Here is a 14,396-nt window from a genome sequence, read left to right on the forward strand (position 1 = left end):
TGGATCTTATAACCTGAAACTTTGCCAAAGTTATTTATCAGCTGAAGGAGCTTTTGAGACTATGGGGTTTTCTAGATATAGGATCATGTCATCTGCAAACAGAGCTAGTTTGACCTCCTCTCTTCCTTTTTGGATGCCTTTACTTCTTTCTCTTGCCTGATTGCCCTGGCCAGGACTTCTAATACTATGTTGAATAGACGTGGTAAGAGAAGGTATCCTTGGTTTGTGTCAGTTTTCAAGGGAAGTGCTTCTAGCTTTTGCCCATTCTGTATGATGCTGGCTGTGGGCTTGTCATAGATGGCTTTTATTATTTTGAGGTATGTTCCTTCAATACCTAATTTATTGAGAGTTTTTAATGAAATGGTGTTGAATTTTATCGAAAGCCTTCTCTGCATCTATTGAGATAATCATGTGGTTTTTTTGTCTTTAGTTCTGTTTTTGTGATGAATTGCATTTATTGATTTGCATATGTTGAGCCAACCTTGCCTCCCAGGGATAAAGCCTATTTGGTGATTGTGGTGGATTAGCTTTTTGATGGGCTGCACCATTTTACATTCCTAGCAATAAAGCAGAAAGGTTCCAATTTCTCCACATCCTCACCAACACTTGTTGTTTTCTGTTTTTTTTTCTTTGTTGACAGTAGCCATTCTAATGGCTTTGTGGTGATATCTCATGGTGGCTTCAATTTACGTTTCCCTAATAATTAGTGATGTTGAACATCTTTTTATATACTTGTTGGCTATTTGTGAGTCTTTTTTGGAGAAGTGTCTGTTGAAGTCCTTTGCCTATTTTTAAATCAAGGTATTTGGTTTTTTGTCATTGTTGGGTTGTAGGAGTTCTTTATGTATTCTGAATATCAACTCCTCAATCAGATACATAATTTGCAAATATTTTCTCCCATTTTGTATGTCACTTTTCCACTTTGTTCATTGTGTCTTTTGATACATAAAAGTTTTAAGTTTTGATGCAGTCTCTTAACAGACTTTATAATTTTAGTAATTATCACTTTTCCTATAAAAACTACCATTCTTGTGTGCTTGCCACTGTTTTTTCTCTATCATCTAATTCTTATTCTTTTACATTTATTAGGGTTAACATTTCTGAATCATAAGTGTTGTGATTGATTTTTTATAGTATGAAAGAAATCCCAGTAATAGGTTGAAATGTGAAAAACAAGAAAGGGAGATAGACATTTTATCACTTCATGTGGAAAAACTAAGAAGCGGCAAGGGCTAGTGGAGGTTACTAATGATAATGTGGTGTAGCACTTTGCAGTAATCATTTCTTTCTTTCAATGACCTTGTGTAGAAAATATTGTGTTTCCCACTTTACAGATGATAAAACTGAGACTAAAGAGGAAGTATCTTGCTCAGCCTCTCACTGTCAATGTGCACTAAAACATCATAAACATTTTACTATTCTATGCCAGCTCTCCAAAGAGTTATTTTCAAATTCTTTCATAAAACAAGTCGATTGATTCTTACCTCATTTTTCTCATTTCACCTTGCCTGTGTCATGAAATTGATAATAGCTTCTTCATCATTGCAGGCATATCACAAACTTCTTATACATTATCTCATCAATTCACACCTTACTGTGCATGACAGCCAGAGGCTCAGAGAAGCTGATGAATTTTGCCCAAGATCACGCTTCTGGGAAGACATAGAGCAAGGATTTGTATCAAGTCAGTTTGATTTCAGAACTTTTCAATCTAAAGTTTAGATAATGAAAGTAAACATAATTTAAATCTTAGGATAAAGTACACTGCTTAAATTGTCTTTATTATAAAGTAATTCAAAAGTTCCTTTTATCTACTCACTTATTTTGCTTAGACTGTAAGTCCCCTTATATTTGGAGCTTGTTACAGAAGAGAGATGTAATCTCAAATCTCTGCTGGGCAACTAATTAGCTGTGTGACTTTAGGCAAGTTATTAACTCCTCTCAGCCTCGTTTTTTTCCCCGTTGGAAAACTGTCCATTATATTACTTACTTTATGTTGTTAATTTGAGCATTAAATAAAATAATGTATGCACAAGTGCTTACAGATAGCCTGACACACAGCAAGCACTCGGTAAACACTAGCTATTATTATTAATTTTATAAACAAATCTGATCCATATAGTATTTACCATAATGGCTGTATGTTCTTAGTTCTTAATAATTTTTCTTTTCCAAATGTAGTATATAAGAAGAGACCTGGCTGGGCGCAGCAGCTCACGCCTGTAATCCCAGCACTTTGGGAGGCCGAGGCAGGTGGATCATGAGGTCAGGAGACTGAGACCATCCTGGCTAACACGGTGAAACCCGGTCTCTACTAAAAGTACAAAAAATTAGCCAGGCATGGTGGCAGGTGCCTGTAGTCCCAGCTGCTCCGGAGGCTGAGGCAGGAGAATGATGTGAACCCAGGAGGCGGAGCTTGCAGTGAGCCGAGATCGCACCACTGCACTCCAGCCTGGGCAACAGTGCAAGACTCCGTTGCAAAAAAAAAGAAAAAAAAAAAGAAGAAGAAGAAAAAGAAGAAGAAGAGAACTGCAGTGGAAGTTTTCACTGGAAAAGTTAACTATGGACAGATTCTGTATCATTTAGGACTTGATATGGCTGCATATTTTGGAAAAACCAAAACAACATTGCATCAAACATACAGGGCTTATTCTCTTACCTAAAAAGAAGTCCAGAGGCAGGCAGGGCATAACTGGAATAACAGTGACATGAAGTCATCCAGACCCAGATTCTGTCTTTTCTGCCCCATATTCTGTAGATCATAGACACCACATTTAAAGTAATGTAATGGTCCAAGATGGCTGCTGAAGTTCTAGTCATAATACTCATACTCAAGGCAGCATGAAGGAAGAAGAATAGAAAGACAGAAAGGGCACAACTCTCAGTTTTAAGGAGTCTTTTTGTAGTCCCATATGTTCCACTTACATTTTATTGACCAGACTTTAGTCACAGGACTGGTTTTACCTAGCAGGAAGACAGTCTGGGAAATGTAGTTTTTTAGTTGGTTTCATTCCCACCCTAATTTGAATTCTGTTACCAAGGAAGAAGAAGAAAGTGGTACTGGAATGGCAATTCGCAGTCTCTGCCTCACAGGCAAGAATTGGTACTGATTAGTGTTTTAGAGCAGCTGTGTTCCTAAGGTGTCAGGGTTGCTTCTGAGGGTGGACAGGGTCTAGACAGGACAGAGACCCAGAGATCTGGGTTTATATGTTTAAAATATTGAAGTTGCATGGAAGCTTTGTTTTGCTAAAAGGATTCCACTGCCTAAATTAACTCTGCAAAGCACTCTTGGAGAGGAAGGACAATGTCAGTCCATTCAAAACAAGATAGAAGGCAGGAACACTATAAAAAGGATGTGGGGAGTATACCTGGAAGGATGAGAAGCAGAGGATCATAAAGTAACAACAACAAAAAAGTTACCCCTGTGCATGTCCCTGTAGCTAACCCAAGAGGTGATTGTGTTGATTTGTCAGTGTGCTGTGGAAGTCCCATAGGGAAGTCCCTGGGTGAAATCTCATTCCCTTGTAAAGATATGGCTGTACAGAACCCATGTTGATGTTGGATCAGAACTTACATTTTAGTGACACTGGATTTAATCACACATTGACTGTTGTGATCAATGATCCCACTGACCTTCCAAGCCTTATTCTGAGCAAGTAAACGTCTGGGATTCCTGAGGTAGTTCTACATTCAATTTTTCTGTTCCAGCAGACTCATAAGGACATTCATGCTTGTCGGATCATGTGTTCTGATTTCCGGTACTCGATGCCCTGCCAAGGATTGATTCACTCTTGCCACATGTTCCCCAGGCCTAGTGCATCAGTAAGTATTTGATAAATGTTTGTTGACAAGAATTGCTACTAATCATGTAATGCAATTGAGTTTCAAATAACACTAGTCCTCACTCCCAAACTGTCTTCAGAACCTGTGTGGTAAGATCACCTTATAATGAGGCCAAATCTTCTTTCTTCCATGACTAAAACCCTTAGAGGGGTCTCTGATGGCACCTCTTGATGCTGAAGTGCTTTCCAAAGAGAGCAGAGCTTTGAGGAAGACTCAGGAGAGGGAACTTCTATAGTGAGAACTTGCTTGAGGAAAGGCTTGCCCTTGGGATAGGCCCGTCTGTCCCATCTTTCTGATCCTGGACGGGATCCCTGGCTACAGCTGCCTGAGGGGTCTAAGGCCTTGGGCCCTCCTGTTTCCCCTCCTCAAAATGCCTCTTCTGCCCAGTAAATGCCTTCTCCCTCTGTCAGAGCCCTGACTCTGTGTAAGAAGCCACTGCAGGGGCCCTGAAAATCTTGCTGTTTGTATCCCTCCTTACAGGGGGTCTACTTCCTGTAGGTTTTGTAGAAGACACCTTTTCTGACTTCTTCCCCTTAATACTAGAGCTCTCTGCTCTCTGTCACCATCTGAACTTCCCCTCGTGCCATCAGCTCCTGAGATAGGAGTGGAATCGGGGTCAGGGGTAAATTTTGCCTGATAGCCCCAGTGGAGACTTCTATGTATATCTTCTCACAGAATCACTTTGAGAAGGGACGCAGAGCTCTGGAGCACTCTCCCAGCCCTGCTAGGATCTCCAGTCACAGTTTCTCTGGGGAATACATTCTGAGTTGCACGTCACCACTAACATTTTTTAAACCCATGGTGTGCAGGCGTTGCGGACTGCCTGTGTATCTGGAACATCATGTTGTAGGGGAAGATTAAACATTAAAATGGGTAAAATGTTCCTGTTCCTATGGGCATGAGCTACTCTGTAGCTCAATTCTAAAGCCTTTGCAGTATAAAGTAGTGCTTCAAAACCTGACTATGCCTCAGCATCACCTGGAAAGCTTGTTAAAAATGTGGAATCTTGGGTCTCACCCTAGGACACTCTGACTCACAGGGACTGGTGTGAGGAGCAGAAGTATTTTTAAGGACTTCTTCAGGTGGTTTGGGGGCAGCCACTGGTTAATGGATATCTATCCATGACAGAGCAACTTTGCATAAGCAGTGCAAAGCACAGCCATTGCATGGTGTTGGGGAATGACAATGGCTCTGGATCAGAGGACTGCGTCCAAATGGTAGTGCGATCAATTCTTGCAGCGTGTACATGGGAAAATCAATGGACACTGGGGAAAACTGGAGAGCTTGAAGAGGTTAAACTTTTCAACCAATTTAGGTCATACAGGGCATGAGGCCACTCCCCAAAGGACAGAAGAGAACTGAATGGGGTGAACTAGAATTGGGAGGAGGCAAGAGTTTTGTTTGGGAGTTTGGAAAAGGTGGAGATTGGGGATCTTCGTGGTGCTGCGAGATTTTAGGAAGACAGGTACAGGGAGTTTCTGCTGTAAGTTTTACAATGTAATTGACTTCACTAAAGACGTACACAATTTCTTAATGTCATTGGGTTTGGATTTGTGTTTATTTTGGATGTGACACTATGCTGAAACTGACCTACAGGCAGCCCAATTTTACTTAGATTATAAATGTAAAAATACTGCCCTTGCAGGACTGTTGTGAGGATTTTAGAAACCCTATTTTAAAATGTCTTTTAAAGAGTAGATGCTCAAAAAGTGGTAGCCATTATTGGAAAATTAGTAATTATGAAGTACCTACTATATACTATATGTTGTGTTGGGCATTGAGGATACAGAAGGTGAATAAGGAGCTCACAGTCCAAGTGAGTCCATTAAATTTTAATTCAAGAAAGGAAAGGAAATATTTAATTTAATTTTAATGTAAGTATGTGTTCCAGAAAGTTCTATTTATGATTTACACATTGCCAGGTACCTGACTGCATAAGCTTTGAGTAGAAGTCAGTGAGGATTAGAACCACGTACTTCAGATTCTAGCCAGATTCAAGAGTGCCCCACAGATGAAAAGAACCTTAAAGAGCATCAATTACATTTTTTCACATTTTTCTGATGAGGAACTGAGGTAGGCAGAGGGAAAGGATTTAAAACTCTTGATAAATTATTACTATTTTATGAAGTATTTAAAGATGTGGTCATTATTTATAGGTCATTGCTAGAAATTTTTACAAGATAAACATTTCTTAAAGTATAAATGTCAGTGCTAAAGTTTACCTAAAAATCATCTGGTTCAAGCTGCTTATTTTACTAAGGAGGGACCTGGGGGTATATTTTATTTTGTTTACTGCTCAGTAATAGCTTGCAAGTGACTGCATTTAAGGTGGATTTAGGATGGGGCTTGGTAAATGATAGTACAGAAACCTTGAACTTTTTTTTTTTTCCAGAAGAGTATTGATAAACTACTTTCAAAATGTATTTCCTTTCCTTTCTTGATTGGTTTTGTTTGGCTACACAGCTAAAAGTCAACTGGAATAAAGAAAGGTGAAAAATATATAAATATATGCTATGCCTATACACAGACAAAAGATGTGTGTGTAAGTTGGAATGCATTTGGATACAGTGACATATGCTTAATAATGGCTTAAGCATCAAAGATATATAATTATACCATGTAGCAAAAAGTCTGGAGATAGAGGATTCCAAGTTTGGTTTATTGGCTCAATCTGTCATTAGACAGTCAGGCTTTTAAAAAACCTTTCTGCTTTACCATCCTCAGCATATTGGCTTTTTGTCCATAGGCAGACAAGCCTAAAATGGCTGCCTCAAGTCCAAGCATCATACTTTACACCCTCACATTGGAAAAAGAAAAAATGCAGCAGACTTTCTCATGATCTGTTTATCATGGAGCAAAATTTCCCCCAGATTGTGCCAGCAGAAGTTTTCTAGTTCTCAGTGGCTAGAGCTGTGTTACATGCCCTCCAATCCCCAGCAAAGAGAAACAAGATTGCCTTAGTGGCTCAGATTAATCATGGTTCACCTCCTAGGATGAAGGAGTTTCCCTCTTTGAGATGTTCATTCTCAAACAACTTGAAATTCTGTAAATTAGAGACTAGGGATAGCTACTAGGAAGGAAAACAAGGTGTGGGCTACATTATAGGTGAGACACAAAGATCCTGTACTTTTTTTGACTAATACTGTATGTACATTGTTAAGTATTACTAAGCACATTGAAGGTAAGACTATTTTCTAGATAGGCTAATAGTTAAGTAAATGGGCTTTGGAGTCAGACAGACATCCTAGGTGGCCATCTCAGCACCAGCACATACTAGCTGTTCTTCAGCAGTTTTCTCATCTGTAAAGGAGAGATAATAACACTTACCTCACAGTATTTGGGGAATTTGGCTTTGTTTTTTATTTTTTCAAGCAGTGCGTTAAGAAATATTGTGTAATTATTACATACTTTAAACAGTGTCAAGCATATAGTAAGCACTTGATAAATGTTAGCTGTCATTATTTTGGAAACATTGGTGCTGTAAATTTAAATTCTGCTTATCTTCATTCAAGTCAAAATTATATAAGACTCTTTTCTATTTCCCAAGTCTGTAGCTGTACTTTTCTAATTGTAAAACATGGTACCTGGTATAAATGGGTCCCCTCCTTGGGGGATCTTCTCCTTTCTAGCCCAGAAAGTAAAGGCAAAATTTTGCAGTGCTTCTTTCTAATTTTCAGACTGCTCTAGAGTGAATCCTATTTAATCAGCTTATTCAGGCCCAGAATTCATTTATTTCATCTCAAACAGGATGTTTGCCTCTCAGGTCCAAACCAGAACAACAATGCAATTTACCTTATCTGCTTTACATTTCTGGCTCCCAGAGAGAACACTTGGCAAGCACCTCATCTCTCAGGACACTGAGGCACACAGCCCAGTGAGCTTTTTCTCCCAGGCCCAGGAAACTGAACCGATCTGGAAATTTTGGAAATTTTCAGAAGACTAACAAAATCATTGCCCTGATTCAGGTTATGGTATTGATGGGGGGGAGTATTTGCTTGAAATCCAATCACAGAATTATAAATGTATCTGACAGGATGTGGGGCTGGTTGTAAGAGGAAGGGCAATCATTGAACAGATCTGGTCAAGGTCCTTTTGCCCACAGCGACCTTGACAAGCTCTGGTACAATTGGTTGTCCAGATTTTATTGCTACTCTTATATTTATTCCTTAGAGTTTCCTGAGAGTTCACCAAACAAACCTACCCCCTGAGGGATTCCGTGCTTGGTAATGACAGTCCTAAGGCAGGTGCTTCCTGCACAGTGGGCTTCAGATGATAATGGGCAAATATCTGGGTTCTCAATGTGGGTTAAATGGAAAACTAGCCTCTCTTCACATAAAATTCCATTGTAAACTCTACTAGGTCCTACCTGAAGGTGTTTTTGCTGACATTGAGAAAGGTCACTAGTCTGGTAAACTTGGGTTTTGGTTGATCATACTGGAAGCTACGAAAATCTAGGAAGTATTTCTTCATTGTCCAGTATATTCTTCCTTGATTTCCCCTCTCTTTATTATTTTTCATTTTCCTACTTTTTGTTGGACTGATCGTCTTCTTCCTTACCCTCTTATTTCTGCTAGTTGGGAAAATAGGGATTATATTTCTGTTCTTCTGGTGGTTATTCAAACATATTTAAAATGTCTACTTAGCTATAAATTTTTCTGAGTCTAGTTTTCTAGATTTCTATTCCTTTTCTGATCAGGAATTCATCTATCTTCTTAAATCTCTTTTTTTTTTTTTTTTTTTTTTTTTTTGTGAGACGGAGTCTCACTCTGTCGCCCAGGCTGGAGTGCAGTGGCGCGATCTCGGCTCACTGCAAGCTCTGCCTCCCGGGTTTGCGCCAGTGAATAAATCTCATTATCAACCTTGCTAGCTATTTTGCTTATGTATTTTCCTCATGTGTTTTTGGATTTTTGTTTGCAGGCTCAGCTTAAGTAGGAATTTCTTTTTTTCTCTTGCTAACTCTCTTTCCCCTCCCACAACCTGACACCCCTTTCTGGCAAGCTGTTTTGCAGTTGCCTCCACCTAACCTTCTCTATCAATCATCAATCCCCATTCCATCCTCTCCCCTTACCCCAAGTCCAGAACCAGATCTTGTGTTGGTGGCTCAGGCGGTATTGAGAACATCACAGATACAGTCATGGAGCCAGCAGTTAGCTGGCACCTTTTCCTGAGGTGACACTGTCTGCTTCATCTAGATTCTCTAGTCACAGAGCTTTCTATAAGCCATGACCCTGAAGCAGCTATGTGTTGTAGCTTTTCTTGTTTCCTTTCAAGGGTGGTGGAGCCTGGGCTCAAAAAGTTATCTAGGTTCTGGTTGCTCTGCTTCATGTAGAAACTTTTGCCTCTTAGGGGTTGACACAGGGGCCACTTCTGTGTCCTTCTGACTCCTGGGCCCAATAGCTGTGCTTTAGTCTGCTTTACCACATCAGATTTCTCTTCTGTCTCTGGCACAAGGAATTGTATATCTGGTTTCTAAGTGGGGTTAGAAATGTCATCTTCTCTTTATCTCTATTTCTCTCTCTCTCTCTGTTTCCCTCTCTCTCTCTCTCTATCTCCCCTTGCTGCATAGTGGTGGCTGTGGTAGTGCTGAAACTGTGATCTCACAGTGTCCTGGAAGTTCTTGATTTGTAATGGAGGAACTACACAACACATCCACCTTGCTCAAATCGGTAAAAAGACTGTCAGCCTGCTCAGTGGTGGGGGGTCAGGGCAGGGGCATGACAGGGCAAGCTTACTGCTTCTGGCCCTCTCCATCAGGTACGGTGGCCCCAAACTGAAATTCCCTCAGAATCTAGGTGTGTAGCAGTGGAGAAACTGTGGCTAATTGGAGAGTGCTTCCTCTGTCTAAAGCTGCTACTCAGCATCATCTGATTACTGCCATGAAGGAATGAAGACACTGTGTTGTGAGAGCATCCAATTGGTCAAGAGAAAGAACGATAAACAATTTTAAAAATAATTTTAACATTTAGAGAAACTATTTGGACTTTTAGTTGAAACCTCCTGAGCTTTAAGTGTTGACCATTGATTCTGTGTGAGCTGGGAATACATGTGATGGTCAGTGGGCCCATATGCTGCCTGGCTGGGACCTGTCATGTGATGTACTTGTCAGTGACTTTGTCTGCCCTGGTCACCTCTGGGCTTCTAGGGGCTTGAGACACTACAGAACTAACTTTTAAAATGCTGTACAGTCTTTTTGGAGGAAGACAAGTACAACCTGTGAATTACGAAGAAAAAACTAAGTGCCCTTCTGTCTGTTTATCCTCATTGGTAAGCATTTATATGTTCTACTTTGTACATGGAACCCCGTAAGTAGAGTCATATAAGGAAACACATGCAATATGAGAACTGTATGGCCGATGAGCATTGAGCTTATGGCAGGCTTGGGTTTGAATGCTGGTGCCTGCATTTTCTAGAGATTCGACCCTGGGCAAATTATATAATCTCTTTGAGCCTCATTTTTCTCACCTATAATGTGTGGAAAACAACACCACCTTCATGTGGGACTGTTGTGGGATTAAATCAGATACTGCACACAACAGCAGAGTGCTAGCACGGGGGATGTTCGGTAACGGTGGTTATTAAATAGCTCAGGTCCACACTTCTGAAATACTGGATTCACTTGTGGCAAAACCTGACCTGAACAGATAAGAAGCTAATTACAATTTTTATATACTCCAGTTACCATGAATATTCATAAGTTTCACTGAACAAATATTAATGTGTTTGATTATGGGTGCCGCCCCAGAACCTCTGTCATCTTTCTAAGATCTGAAAAGTTCTGAATTCTAAAACACATTTAACTCCACAGGTTTTGGATAAAGGATCTGCAGTTACAACAACATATCAGCAAGTGAAGAATAGCACAGTCAAAACTGAACACATAACCATATAACTGCTGGAAGGTGACAGAATGGTTAAATGATTAGAAATTAAGGGTGTGAATTTGCGAGGGCTTCCTGGAGGAGGTGACCTTTCAGCCTGATCTCAGGAGAAGTGAAAGAACTGCACTGGTGAAGAGGAGGCAGGACATTCCAGGGAAATACATGACATTATTGAGTATCTTGAGGCTCCCAGCAAAACAAACTGCTTTCAGTTCTGTGCAATGCCTGGGAGAATGACTATCACTTTTAGAAAGATACTCAGAGGACTTGACAGGAAAGAGAGCCCTTGGCAGAGAGAAGCACGAAGACTGGAGTCAGAATATTCACCTTCTGATGAAGCATTGTTGGGGAGAAAGTTCATTTTGTCATGGCCTCCAGAGGGACTCTCTGCTTCTCTAGGCCAAGAACCTGGCTCTGCACACCCACAGCGACCTCCATATGACTTCTGCATATATCAGCAAGCAATTGCTGCATTTAAAGATGCTCTTCTGGAGCTGGGACTGCGGCAAACCAACCTTTCTCAACTCTACATCCCAGATGTTTCCCCACTTGCTTGTCTGTTTTTAATAAGCTGGAGATGAAGCTGAAGGATGATCTGGCTGAGCAGGGTGTTGCTATGAGCAGGGGAAGGATGAGACCTGATTTATATTTCAGAAACAGCACTCTGCCTCTATGTGGATTGAAGAGGGGTAATACTAGACCTAGAAGAAATAAGTCTTCTTTATCACTCTTTTCTAGTACTTAGGAAGTGTGCCAGGCATATGCTTATTGAACTAATTTTTTAACAAACGTGATCCCCATCTTGGCAGCACCTGCTCCCTGGCATGAAAGATGGAGCATTGATAACATCGTGAAAAGTAGGTCCTGGCCTCACATTACTCTATGGGAGCAGCAATAGGCAAGAGACAAGGCAGTTCCACAGGGATGCACAGAAGCTACTCACATGTTCCTCCTGTCATCTACAGTCACGGGAAGAAAGCTAAGAGGAATCTAAAGGAACAGAAACATGCCAAGTGTGAAGCACAGGCACCTCCGGACCTGTAACAGTGTGGAATTAGCTGGTACTATTGGGAGCAGCTCTGGGCTCTAAGCCTAATACAGAATCCCCAAGTTTCTCTAAGGAGAGGGTGTTTTTATTTTCCTCAAACTCTTATACTCACTGATGGGGATGGTGGTGCCAGGCAGATGAGGTGGTGACATGAGTTGTTTGGGGACTGAGAAGTCGAGTCACTGATGGTTGGGAGGGATTTGGAAGACACACGTGGTGAATGTGCCTGTGGAGAGCTCCATGGATGTGAAAGGGGAAGGGGTCTGGCAGGGGCAGTCTCACGGGTCTACTGAGAGGTGATAATTTGCTGGTTGAAAATCACTGGTGTGAAGTAGCTTTATAAATCTAGTTCCAGCTTATCTAGCTTTGTTTTCTCTGAACTTCTCCCTCCCCCAACACTCCTGCAGGTTTGAGGTCAGTTTTTTTCCAGTTTTAAGTGTGTTGGAGAGGGCTGCCTCCCTCACTGTTGTCGTTGGTTCATCTTCACTTAAGGGACCGTCTTTACTTCCAGTAATAGCTGGTGCTACGGATGACAATGCCTCACCTGCATGCATGAAGAACTATGTATCAGACTGTCCTGCACACTCTATGTGCTTTATCTCACTTAATCCTTGCAACACCCCTTTGAGGTGGGAACTACAATTATTACCATTTACAAGTGAAGAAACTGAAGCTTTAAACAGTCAAATAACTGAATAACATATAGCAAGTTAAAAATGGACCAAGAATTTTGATCCAGGAAGATCTGACACAGCCTGTGTTCTGTTCTCAATAAATAGCATTCCTACCATGTTCAAAACACTACGTCTAATGAAGTGGTAGAGATTTCTTAATGGCTGCATACAAAGCTCTATCCACAAAGAACTATGATTGGGTCAGAGAGAGTGAGAGGACACCAGAAGTCAAATGAAATTAGAACATGACACAGAAACGAAGGAAACAGGGTAGAATGTGGTGAAGAATTCAGACAGAAGAGCCGTGGAAACTGAGATAGCCCGGGAGAGCCCCAGGGAGAGGGAAGATGAGGCTTGGGAAGCCCAGGCAGGATTTAGAGTTTAAGACAATAAGGCACGGTGTTCTAGGAAGGGAGACAGCTGAAAGGCGTGAACATGGTGATGTGCATGACGTGTTTGGGTGATAGTGAGCAGGACAGTTTAACTAAAGAGAAGTTCATGGGGGAACAACAAGGAGGAAGAACTTTGGATTTTAAAATGTGAGAAAACATAGGGAGAAGGGCTACGTATTTTTTTTTTTTTTTTCATTTTATAGGTAATTGGGGGTGGGGGAAGTGAAGTTTTCTGAATGTTAGAGTAATACATTATATGAAGAGGAGTTCCTGGCAGAAATGTGCCAGTGGATCGTAGGGGAGACCCCCGGAAACCAGTCTTGAGGCTGCGGCAAGTTCCAGAGAGTGGCAGAACTCAGAATCACAGAATCGGGTGACTTCAGAGTTGATTGAATGGGGGATGTGGTGGCAACTAACTGTCAGAGAGGGAGGTGGTGTGATTGTTCAGAGTCATTATAGCTAAATTACTCCCAATGATGGGCAGTTCTATATTAGATGCAGATGGATTTCACTTTGGACTTTGTGCAAAGGAAATTTACAACTAATTAATTTACTTGTATTCCTCTTCTCGATCTAATTAATTTCAAGGATTTTAAACAAGCATTGCTTCTTTTGACCCCACAGGACATCTTCTAATTGAAATAGTTGCTTGTGACCTTAGAAGGAAGGTCCTTTATGTACAAACATGCGCCTGCCATTTCAGCTACATGACTCAATTTTAGGCTTTTAAAACTCTTCTTTCAGCTCAACAAAACTGTGGCCAGAGCTGCCATCACTTGTAATTGTGCAGAACCATGATCCTTTTGACAATCTGATTTCAATTTTAGTGGTCTGCACATCTCCTAAAGTCTGCTATTAGCTCAGGTTAGGAAACTGAAGGATTGAAGACTCGAGATGAACTGAATTGGAAAAATATATGTATATGTATTTGTGGAGAACGCCATGTGAAGAAGAAAATAAAATGTTCTGAAATTAGGTAGTAGTGCTGGTGGACAACATTGTGAATGTACTGAAAGTCACTAAACTGTACATTTTAAAATAAAATGGTGAATTTTATGCTACATAAATTTTACCTTATTAAAAAACATAAAAACACTTAGGGGCATTCAACCAAAAAAAAAAAATGAGAGAGAGAGAAAAGTAAGATACAATATTAAGAAAGAAAAAAGTCAACTGAAAGGAAGGAAATTCTCCAGACGGTGATTGTATATTTTAGGAATTAGCTTCCTCCTTTCCTTAAAATGCAGTTCAGGAATCTCAGCCCCTCAGAGCTGTCATGGGCATCCTGGCCTTTGCTTGTGAGACCACACCCCACCTGCATCCCTTGTCCCTTGGAAAGCAGAGCCTGGAGTTTGGTCTTGTGAGGGGTTCCTTATGGGCTCTATTTAGCACAGACAAAAGTTTGCTTTTAGCCGCTGGAAAGAGAATGAAGGGGCTGGAGGAGGAGTGTTGAAGGGTGACTTTTATAGACTACAATCTATAAGGACAGAGCTCAGAAAGTTTGCCTGTGGACAGCTATGGAGCAGAAACAAACTTCAATTTCTAGTGGACCCTCCAGCTT

At 40.9% G+C, this 14,396-nt stretch overlaps 1 long non-coding RNA gene across 2 annotated transcripts in view; it reads left to right on the forward strand.

The window, feature by feature from the left end:
* The window catches only part of LOC134733985 (uncharacterized), a 151,315-nt gene that overhangs the window by 93,828 nt on the left and 43,091 nt on the right, over nucleotides 1–14,396 (forward strand). Inside the window, exon 2 of one of the 2 annotated variants that reach the window (XR_010117430.1) lies at nucleotides 3,712–3,822. This is a non-coding gene — a long non-coding RNA (uncharacterized lncRNA). Of the gene's footprint in view, nucleotides 1–1,862; nucleotides 3,823–14,396 lie in introns of those variants that run through there. The other variant, XR_010117429.1, reaches the window with a different exon arrangement.

This window comes from Symphalangus syndactylus, chromosome 12 (genome assembly GCF_028878055.3).
Source record: "Symphalangus syndactylus isolate Jambi chromosome 12, NHGRI_mSymSyn1-v2.1_pri, whole genome shotgun sequence".
Lineage (NCBI taxonomy): Eukaryota > Metazoa > Chordata > Mammalia > Primates > Hylobatidae > Symphalangus > Symphalangus syndactylus.